The 10515-nt window shown below is 52.8% G+C and overlaps 1 long non-coding RNA gene across 1 annotated transcript; it reads right to left on the bottom strand.

Annotated features, from left to right (window-relative positions):
- Positions 1 to 288: 288 nt before the first annotated feature.
- LOC149999135 (uncharacterized) lies at positions 289 to 3508 on the bottom strand. Its single transcript, XR_016514115.1, has 3 exons — positions 3390 to 3508; positions 3169 to 3272; positions 289 to 1145 (listed from the first exon to the last, which is right to left on the bottom strand). It is a non-coding gene; the product is annotated as an uncharacterized LOC149999135 (long non-coding RNA).
- Between the last annotated feature and the right edge of the window lie 7007 nt (positions 3509 to 10515).

Here is a 10515-nt window from a genome sequence, read left to right as displayed (position 1 = left end):
CAGTCCTAGGAAGAGCCATCGATATCAATGGCTGGCAACAGGTACGAGAATGTGATTCCCACAGAAGCCGAGGGCCACGGGTTCTCCAAGACGGTAGGGACACAGCAAGGGAGACCTTCAGGGCACAAGTCCCATCTTTCCCTGCTTATGACACTCGCACCCACCAACTTTAGCCTCTTGTGTCCCGGCACCTCCAGGGCTGCCCCAGGACACTGAAGCATGAAGGATCACAGACCCACTAATCCCGGTGAACAACAGTGACTGCTACAGACAATTGTCCTTCACCGTTTCCATTCTTACCGAGTTTTATTCCCAGAAAAGGGGGGAGGGGGGTAAAAAGGTCCATGAAGAGCGGTCACCGCTCAACTTACAGAAAGACGAGGGCCCGATCAGATGCTACCATCCCTCTTTCCCACTGTCCCGGTTCAAAAGCCAACACGTGCTCGCTGTGGAAGAGGGCGGCTGAAATAGGGCTCAAAAGATTTATAAAACCCCCAATTCTGTCTTCCATTTATCCTTTTCTTTTTGTTCTTTTTCTTTCTTCTCACGCTCAGCCTTAGCTTCTTTTTCCTCGTGTTTTCTGATCAGCTGTTCCACTTCCTTCTGTCCGAGGACTCCGATGACTGTCTTTCCATTCTCTCTGGTCGGCGTGGCAATTTCCACTGGGGGAAAACAAACACACGCACGGCTGCGTTACGGGGCGCACTCAGCCCGCACAGGCGACCCGTTCAACCTCTCCCCCCTCGTTGGCCTTCGCTCACCACCCCTTCGTGTTTTGTGCTTCATATGATTCACGGATACTTTTATTCACGTTTTTGCGTCAACGATCTTTCTTCTCCTGACCCATTCCAACCTTCTAAGCTGCTGTTTTGTCCCTTCCTTTGAAAAACTCACACAAGCCAAGTGCCCGAGCCAACCCGCTGTAAGCTGTGCTGACCAGAAGGATCCGCAATTTCCTCGTGGGAACCTCTCCGACGCGGTCCAGGAAACTGACTGAATCAGAGGAGGGGACGTAACCTACCCTTTTCAGCAGAGAGCTTGCTCACGTCCATGATCTTGCCGAGGACTTTGATAGCTAAAGCAAGTGCTGACTTCAGGCTCATTTCCCCTTCTTTGTAGTCTTATTTTAACATAGACACAGCTGCCTACGAAGCAGAAATAATCATCAAAAAGAACGTGCTTTAAATGTCTGCATTTTTCAGGAACGTGGACTGGGCAGAAGACTGATGCCTGAATTATTATTAGCATGTAACCAATGTAAGCAATTATGCTGGGGGGCGGGGGGACATGGGATGGGGTGGAGGGGGAGTGTCGACGCTCTGTGAATGGAATCTTTAACCCGGGGCCTCAGACCTCCAAGACTTTGTGATAGAATTCAAGGGGATTATCAACCAGGATATGAAAAAAATTGTATCTTATTTCAACAACTTGCCTTTGAAAATTACTATTTCCTTTCATTACAAATGTAGGAAATAAACCCCAGTGGTATTAGCAGAACCTGCGACTGCATCACCAATAGCAATCACAGATACTAAAGTTGTTGCAGCTATCTTAAAATACCGTTTACATTCATCGCCGTTTCAAAATCATGTTAGGTACCTATTGCTAGGCTTTACAGCAACACAAAAATACTCACGGCGCTGTTATTTCCAATGCATGTGGCCTTCCATACCCCGTAATTTCCGCTTGGGTCGCTCTGATAGAGCTGAAAGCCGTAACCTTAACCCGAACCTAACCATAAACCCTAACCCCTAACCCGACCCTGACCCTGACCCTGACCTGACCCGACCCCGACCCCAGGCATTGTAGGGCAGGGGGTGGTCTCAGTGGGAGCTCACCTCCCAGGCTGGCGGGTGGGTGGCTCCTTAGGGTCTCCTGCTTCACCTGTCCTGGAAGCCAGGCCACCCACCGCCATCCCACTGAGCAGGGCCTCTGGATCTTGGGGTGTCTACTAGAGCCTGCTAGGACGCTTGGGAAAGTCTGTGACACAGACACAGGAAGCCTGACCCTTGGGGAGGCCCAGGGTCCTTAAAGATTCCCAAGAGGCATGGTTTACCCCTGGAGGGTATTCCCTGTGAGGAGCAGTCATGAAGGCTGGAGTGGCCTGGGTTGTGCGTGCACACGTGTTTGGGCATGTGGCGTGTGGGCACAGGATGGGGCCCCTGGGCCGTGGGGAGCCTGTCTCAACTACTGCAGGGCTGTTGTGAAGTGGACCCTGGGGCTCCTGCCAGATGGTGCCCAGCTCGCCAGGGGTGGGAAGCTGCCTGGTGGTTGGCCGGCACCTGACCTCTGCGCCACCACCGGGGGCCTGACTCTGAGGGAGTCTGTGGGTGGCCTCAGCCGAGGTCTCCCCCTCAGGACTCCCAGGACACCCCTCCTGGTCTTCATGCTGGAGGCCTGTTGCCCAGCCCTGTGGTCACAGAGCACACGGCGTCAGTGTGTGTGTGCTGGGAGAGGGTGAGTGCTGGCTCGTGGGAGGGTGACTGCTGGGGGAGGGTGAGTGCTGTGCGCTCTTGGGAGGCTGAGTGCCGGCTCCCCTGAGGGTGAGTGCGCGCCCAGGAGGGTGAGTGCTGCGCACTCACGGGAGGGTGAGTGCCAGCTTGCCGGAGGGTGAGAGTGCACTCCGCAGAGTGTGAGTATGCACTCCCCGGAGTGTGAGTGTGAGTGCGCACTCCTGGGAGTGTGAGTGTGAGTGCGCACTCCCGGGAGTGTGAGTGTGAGTGCCCACTCCCCGGAGTGTGAGTGTGAGTGCGCACTCCCCGGAGTGTGAGTGTGAGTGCGCACTCCCAGGAGCATTGCAAAGAGGCAAGAAATGGAAAATCAGGAGCGCGATAAGGGGCATAGCACGTGCATGAGGATGGGTTTGTGAGCATGCTGCACCATCAAGGGTTCCCGATGGGATTCCCATGCAGCACACATGCAAAAGAGATCTCTCCCGAGCACATTCTTTGCAGGCAAGATGGCAACCACAACCGTGTAATAGCCTACCTAGGAAGAGGATCCGACCCTCAGGGTGCAGAAAGGACAGTTGGACAGCGGTGTAAGAGAAGATCCACAGGATACAAGCCTCTCATAACAGTCAGTGTCCAAAGGCTAAATCGGAGACTTGACGGGAAAACGGTATGTATCCAAACACAGTGATATGAAACAAGGGCATCTCAAGCTTACCCGACCGACAGGGAGAACAACATCCCGCAAAGTGGAATCCTTCGCGTTCGGAATAGTCACGGCCAAGGAAATGACAAGCACGGGATGAGAACGGGGCTGAAGTCCTGTGCGCAGAAAGGTAAGAGAATCACTTCTGAAGGGGATGAGAAAGAGGCATCAGCCATCCTCACAGACCTCTCCCCGACGAATGGAAGAGACAGGACCCAAGCAAAGGAGTGTACCTCGCGACCTGCGTTGTGATGCAATTCCCAAGAATGTCCACAAGACGGCAGCACCGAGACGCTGTCAGAAGTGTTGGCGCTTAATGGTGCTGCTCGGGAAGCACTGAAGAGTATGTGTCTCAGCTGTCTTCTCAGCTGAGGCAGGGGTGGCCGAGTGGAGAAAGTGCTTTTGCAGGAACCCTGAAGACCTGGGTTCGGGTCTTGGTGAGAGCACAAACACTCACAGTGGCCCATTTATTGCCTTTTTGGAGCACAGGAGAGACAGCCATTTTGTGGCTGTCACCTATCACTTTTCCCAGCCTTCCCACCTCTCCATAAGTCCAGGAAGAGAAGACATCAGGACCAAGAGTGAAGCGACGTGCAGATCAGTCCTACTGAAACCAGAGCCAACCAGTGAATGGTAACGGAAGGGAGAGTCACACACTCCCAAAACGCCATGACGCAAGGAACACAAGGGACAGGGGGTCCTTCCCATGGAGCAGCAAGGCCCAGGCAGCACAGTTTCTTCCAACAAGTTGAAGAACTGTATGAAGGTTTCATGGCAAAGGACAGTCCAGAATCAGGGAGTCTCCAGTGGGAAAGTCCTCTTGGCTGCAAGTGAGGGCAAGACCTAGCACATCCATGTGAAGAAGTGGAAGTGCAAATACCACAGTGTTCAGAAGACCAAAACACACAGGCGAGCAGCTGTAAGGGGCATTTCAGTAGACAGCCATTTACCAAAGGCACCTGAGAGAGAATCAGCAGCCGAAACAGACACTGGGTAGCCCTCATTTCCAAGTGACTGAGGAACAGGAGAAACAGTTGCACAACAGGGAACCCCAGGAGAAGCTCAGCACACTGCAGCTCAGTGAAGGGATCACCATTACGCATTCAGCGGGAACCCGGAAACGTGGAGCACAAAGCCCTCGGGAGCCGACCAAAAGAAAGTGTCCGCGACAGCGGCCCTGTGTGAATAATGCCAGCCCCGGCAGACGAGAACCAAGAAACCACATCCACCGCATTCATGACAAGTATCAGAGAAAGTGTGGGGAAGGGCTGAACAGGCATTCCTGTTCCCTAAGACCTCAGCAAAGCAGTTGCCGGGAACCAAGGCAACACACAGCACCTGTAATGACGGAGTCACCGAAAGGAAAAGACGGCACAGCAGGAACGGGAAAGCAGTTTTCCTGCTTACCTGCGAAGGCATGAAGTTCCTTGACGTATCCATGAGACGGGAACGCGGAGACGGCCCGTTGGGTCGGTGCGGGGGATGCACACTCCACGCGTCACGATAGAGAACCGGTGAGAGTGCGTGAAGCAGCGCAGGTGAGCGTGGGCAAGTGGATTGAGCGCTGGCCTGGGATACAGAAAGCAGGAAACTCCGTTCACACCCGGGCCGCACTGAGTTTTTAGATACAGGTGTTGTGTTCTGGGTTGCCCAAGAGAAGACCAATCAGCAGTCAACCTCATCCTTTTTGTCACCTCATGTGCAAACTCCTCTCAGCATAGGAAAAAGAAAGAATTGGGAGGGGAAGCACAGCAAGCACCCTAGACTTTCCGGTGAAAAGGGAGTGAGAAACCGCACAACTCAGGGAACCGGAACCACACAGCAACCCGTATCCAAATCATGCATCTCCTCTAAGAGGCGCTGATTGTTATTCCAAGGACTGGCAGACACAGAAGAAGCAGATCCTTTACAGACATCGTAACAGCTTAGGAAGGAAAAAACTCTGCAACCCATGCAAGTCTATGTGGAAACCTAAGGGGTCTGAGAGTGGGGTGACATGGAGATTAGCAGGGTAACGGAGAAACAAGTTTCAAGAAAAGTGACGGTTAGGTGGTTCAAAGCAGTCAGTAAACGAGACAGGGACATAGGACAGAGTGCAGTAACTGAATTTGTAAGGCTCCATCATATGAGTGACGAACCTCAACAGTCATGAGATAAAAATAGGAAGCGAAACTAATAAGAAACAAAAGGGATGAGGAAATGCTGAGAAAGCTCTGTGCGGCGCGCTCTCACATACTCTACAAGTAACTTTTTCAGAAATGTAGTAGTCAGGCTGTTCCTTGCTCCCACTTAGTCGCTAGCCCCCGGGACTCCATCCTCCGTGACCCATAGGCTACATGCTGCACACATAGTCACTGAGGCCAGACCTTCAGAGGACCAGACCCAGCAGCAAGGGCACACAATCCGGCAAGACCTCGCAGATCCATGATCCCGGCCAAGCATGGCACTCTTCCTTTTGTCAGTTGAGCTGTCACCGTCCCTGACAGGAAACAGTCCATGAGAGGCCTGGAAGTCCTGTCCAATGCAACAGAGCGACACAGCTCGTCCCGGAGCTCCGGGAAAGGCATGGAGAGCAGTGGCAAAATGTTCTCAAGGGAACATGGTACAGAAATGCAGGTTTTCTCATTGGCCGCTTGGAAAACCAAGGAATGAAGCAAACCAGTGGAGCAACGAGGAAACTCACAGTGAGAAGCTGCAGAGGGAAGTGCCTGAGAAAGGAATTGACTGAGGTGCCGAGAGAAAGATGCAGGGACCACCCTGGACGTTATGTCTCAACAGAGCCAGCGGGCAGCAGTGGAACAAAAGGGTAGCTGCCTGGATTCCCGGCGAGGGAACAGACGAGGACAACGGAAGAGATGCCGTGCAGGGGATCCTGAGAAGAAGCCACGGGAAAACGCGCATCTCCCTGGAGGTGTCCAGAAACACATCTCTGCATAAGTAGAGGCTACCTGATGCTGTCAAGGCAGAAAGGAGAGCAGCAGTCACGGGGGGCACCCACAGCAGTGCACAGAAGGAGTGCAACCTTCGAGACACACAGGGAGGAGGCAGAAGCGGAGTCAAAGGAGTGACGGCGGCAACGGGCGATGGTGATTCAACCCGTATCATCAGAGCCGGAACACACAGGTCCTGTGAAGAGCAAGAACGACAGGATGGGGACCTTGATGGCACACATTGAGGAAAAGGAGGGTGAAAAGACGGTCCTGCAAGGTTCCTCGTGGGCCCTTTGGAAAGAGACAGGAAAGTCGGGGTAAGAACCTGCAGGTGGTGGCAGGACACAGCACTGGAAAGGGAAGGAGGGAAGAAGCAGCCCAGACAACCGGTTTCCTGCCTCACGCATAGCCAGTGACGTGCAGTACCCAGAAATGTCCGCGGGGCGGCAGCAAGGACGCACCCTGGGAGGTCAGACTTGGGAGGAAATGTAGCTGAAAGTCTATCAAGACCAAGCCCTGAACCTGCCTTGACAAAATAAATGCAATGCAGCTCATGGGATAGCATTCTGGTATGTACTCTGAGACACTTCAGATCACATCCCTTCGGAGGGAGAGCACACGGCTTGTGCAGCATAAATGCGGTTCCTGGGTTGCAGGAGAGGCAACTGTACACACAGAGTGGGAACATACCGGGCACCTGTTGCATCTCCTGTCTACAGAAGTGAAACCATGCCCTCTCTGGAGAGCTAGGCGGACTGAACCGGCAGTCATAGCACGGAGGAAACAGAAATCGGTCGAAAACCACAAGAAACTTTTAGAATCAGAACATCCATCACTAATTACACAACCTAAATGAGCATTCTTTACACCAACTGTTCAGAAAGGGTCCATGCACATTGTAACAGGGAAAGCAGAAATGCTGCCTTTCACGATGTGCTGGCAGCAAGGTTCCTAAGGCCCAGGGGACAGGCAAAGTAAAAGGGCTCCCTCCTCCACAGCCGTGAACAGACACTGGGAAAAGTTCGAGTAAGTATTGCATTATGGAGGGACTGACCAGTGTGTCATCCGGGAAGGGGAAAGGACCACGGGACAGCAAGGTCTCATGTCTATGGCAGAGGCAGAGAACACTGCCGTGGCCCACTCTGACCCTCAGAGGAGAAGAAACTGCATGTGATTACCTATCCCCCTGGGAAGGACATTCCTGCCCTGCCACCATGAAAATAAGCAAAGGAAACACAGTCCAAGGAGAGGCTGGCTGCTCACAGGGCTGTCATGGGAGGCACCAAAGGAACATGTGCAGAACACAGGAGCAGGAAAACATGCAGCAACACATGCTGTGAGGCTGGGAGACGTGAGGGTCCGTGCAGCCATTTCACCGGGAAGCACGCTTTAGCCGGCGCAGAGGAATAAGAGAACAGAAGAGGGGGAGAGACAGAAGCACGCATAGAGGAAAGGAAAGCAGAACGCTCTCACATCACATCCAGAGAAGTCAAGGGCATTTTCAGAAGCAGTCTCCTAACAATAGACACCATAGGTGAGCAGTGTTCCCGGCTACCTACCCTAAGAAGTAGTCAACGGAGGATGCCAACACAGGACTGGAGACAGGCACACTCAGAAGCCATCCTGTGCTGTTCCCGGAGGAAGAGGGCGAACAGCACCCCCACAGAGAGCTAGCAGGCCATCCACAAATACAGTGGGTTCCAAGGATCAAGCGCACACCCGCAGACCGTAGGACCGCAGACTCAGTTCCTGAGGATGCCAGACAGTGAGCCACGGCCACGTGCACACCGGGGAGCAATTCCCAAGAAGCGGGCACAGAAGGATGATCGTGTCCCTACCCCTTCCCCTCCCAGCCCTCAGCATAGCCAGCGAGCAAACAGGGACCAGAGAGAAGGAGAGTGGCATACACGAGCATGATCCAGCGCAGCATGCCGAGCGAGATGGAACGCACTGAAATGAATGTCAAAGACGCCAGACCCCAAAGCGGCACAGAAAAGGAAGTGATAGCTATGCCAAGCCTGCACGAAGCATGCTCTTCCCACGTTGGCGGCCCGCGATACAAAGGAGTCACACCTGCCGGCACCGTAACATTTGGGACGAGAATCCGATCACAGGGGTGACTGCGAACTCCCGTCTCATTGCAGTCTTGAAGAAAACCTTTACGGAAACAAGAAAAAAAACAGGTTGCCGGTCCACAAGCGATCACAATGTTATAGTGAAGAAGGAACAGTAGGTACCCAGCTGTCCTATCAAGTGCAGGACAGATGCAGTATAAAGAAATGTCCGCAAGATGGCAGCAAAGAAGAGACACACGCAGGCAATACTAATCAAGCGATACAAGCCAGGCAACCACACAACATGAAGCTACAACCAGTCACAGCAACTGTAAGAGGCAACCCTAACGAGTTAAACAGGAAACCCATACCTGGCAACTAGGCAACGGCAAACAGTTAATCGGTAACCAGATAACTAGCATTTGGCAACAGGTTAACTGGTAATTGGTCACCGATTAACTAGTAACCGGTAACCGGCAGTTTTTAGACCCGTCTAACTAGTAATCGGCAACATGTTATCCAGCAACCAACCAACTAGTAACCGATAACCGATCATCGGTAACCAATAAACGGTTATCGGTGATCGGTGATCGATCACCATTTATCGCTGATCGATTGTCCGTGATCGTTGATCTGTAAACGATGATCGCTGATCCGTAACCCCGTGACCGATAGCCAGGTTACCGGTGATCGGTTACCAGTTCCCATTAAACTGGCGGCCAGTGACCTGGTAAACTTACCTCGGTAAACCAAAATTGGAAAGCAACAACCTAACACCACAGTGCTGAACCGGTAGCAGGGGAATCCAGCAGTAAATGAGCCAGTAACTTGCAGACCTGCTCAGCAATAGCTACCGACTAGGGAAGGAGGACCTGCGTACCAGTAACCAGAAAGAGGGTTCCGGAACAGTTACATGAGCATCAATACCAAGTATCAATACCAACTTTGCAGGCAACCACTGCCAGGATCCACGTAGACATGGACTTACCAGCAATTAACAAAGTTGTCCACAAGATGGCAACACAGAGTAACGCAGTGCGCAGTACTCGGCAGCAGCCCTCATGAACACTGAAGAGCTCCCCTGAACCGTACAGCAGGCAGCCGTGCAGGAGTGGCTCATTGGAATAAGTAGCTGCCTGCAAACCTGAGAGCCCGGGGTTCGAGTACCAAGCCTGCCTTAAGTACCCCTTTTGCCTCAGGTCAAACAGAACGAAAAGAATGAAAGGATTGCTGCGGCTGGCATGTGCCCCCACCTTTTATCCCCACAGAAGTCTTCAAAAACCAGACACAGTGGTTCACTGCATACTGACAGTGGCAGGCAACATACACAGCACCGAGGGGAAAACTGCAGGCAAGGCAAGTTGTATGCAGAGAAGTGGACAAAAGCACTCTGTGGCATCGTGGCACGAGCCAGGGAATAGACACTTGAGACCCCCAATCCCAACGAGTGCGACAGCACATCAATGTGACGGGGTAAATTGGTCACCATCAGCAGTCTTACGGTGCCACAGTAAATGGTAACAGACACGTGACAAGGTGAGAACCGAAACCTAGGAAGCAGAAACGGGACAACGGGAGACCCTGGCACTGTCAGGAGAACGAGAAACCAGCAGGAGGTATCCCTGAAGCGGTACGGACGGAACAGGGTGAACAGCGGCACGAACCCGAAACGGACACCAGGACCCATTAGCGGACAGTCAGGTTGATGTGACGCAGCGACCTCACGATGCACATTCACTAAGCAGACAACCGTAACCTGCAGACATCATCAATGGGAACAGAATACCCGGTGAGTAATTACAGCGTCAGTAGCAACCGCTGCAAGGGATGCAGGGCCTCCTAATGTACCGGCACGCTGACCGCCTCATGGTAGCCTGTGAGTCGAAACCCTAGGACCTGGTATGTAACAAGGGATAAGCTGGTATCCATGAGCGGTATGTCAGGAACCAGCAGCAGATCAGCAGGCAACAAGGAAAACAAGAGATTAAAACTGAAAACAAGCAGTCTTGGACCCAGTACCTGCAGACGTAACGACCAAGAAATGGCAACCTGCTGATGTTTCACACATACCTAGGTTGGATGTCCTGGTAAACTGTGATCTGAGACACCCTGGCAAGGAGACAGTGCAATGGGTACCTTTAGAGTGACCAAAGTCATGGAAAGTGGGAATGACCACCTCAGTACAACAGTACCAGTGACAGGATGACCGTGTAGTGATAAGCAGGCAAGCAGGACCATGAGAGGAAGCGATCGGCATCGCACCTGAAGTGCAGAAGCACCCGGAGGCAGCAACCAGGAGCGATGGAACCCCAACCCGTAACACTCCAGTTATACGAGGAGCCTAAATGATGCCAGTCTGCAGACAGCCTTAGCGA

This window comes from Furipterus horrens, unplaced genomic scaffold (genome assembly GCF_987537825.1).
Source record: "Furipterus horrens unplaced genomic scaffold, mFurHor1.1.pri manual_scaffold_11, whole genome shotgun sequence".
NCBI classification, from domain to species: Eukaryota; Metazoa; Chordata; class Mammalia; order Chiroptera; family Furipteridae; genus Furipterus; species Furipterus horrens.
The sequence above is the reverse complement of the archived record's forward strand: the minus strand, read 5'-3'. Positions and strand labels throughout refer to the sequence as shown.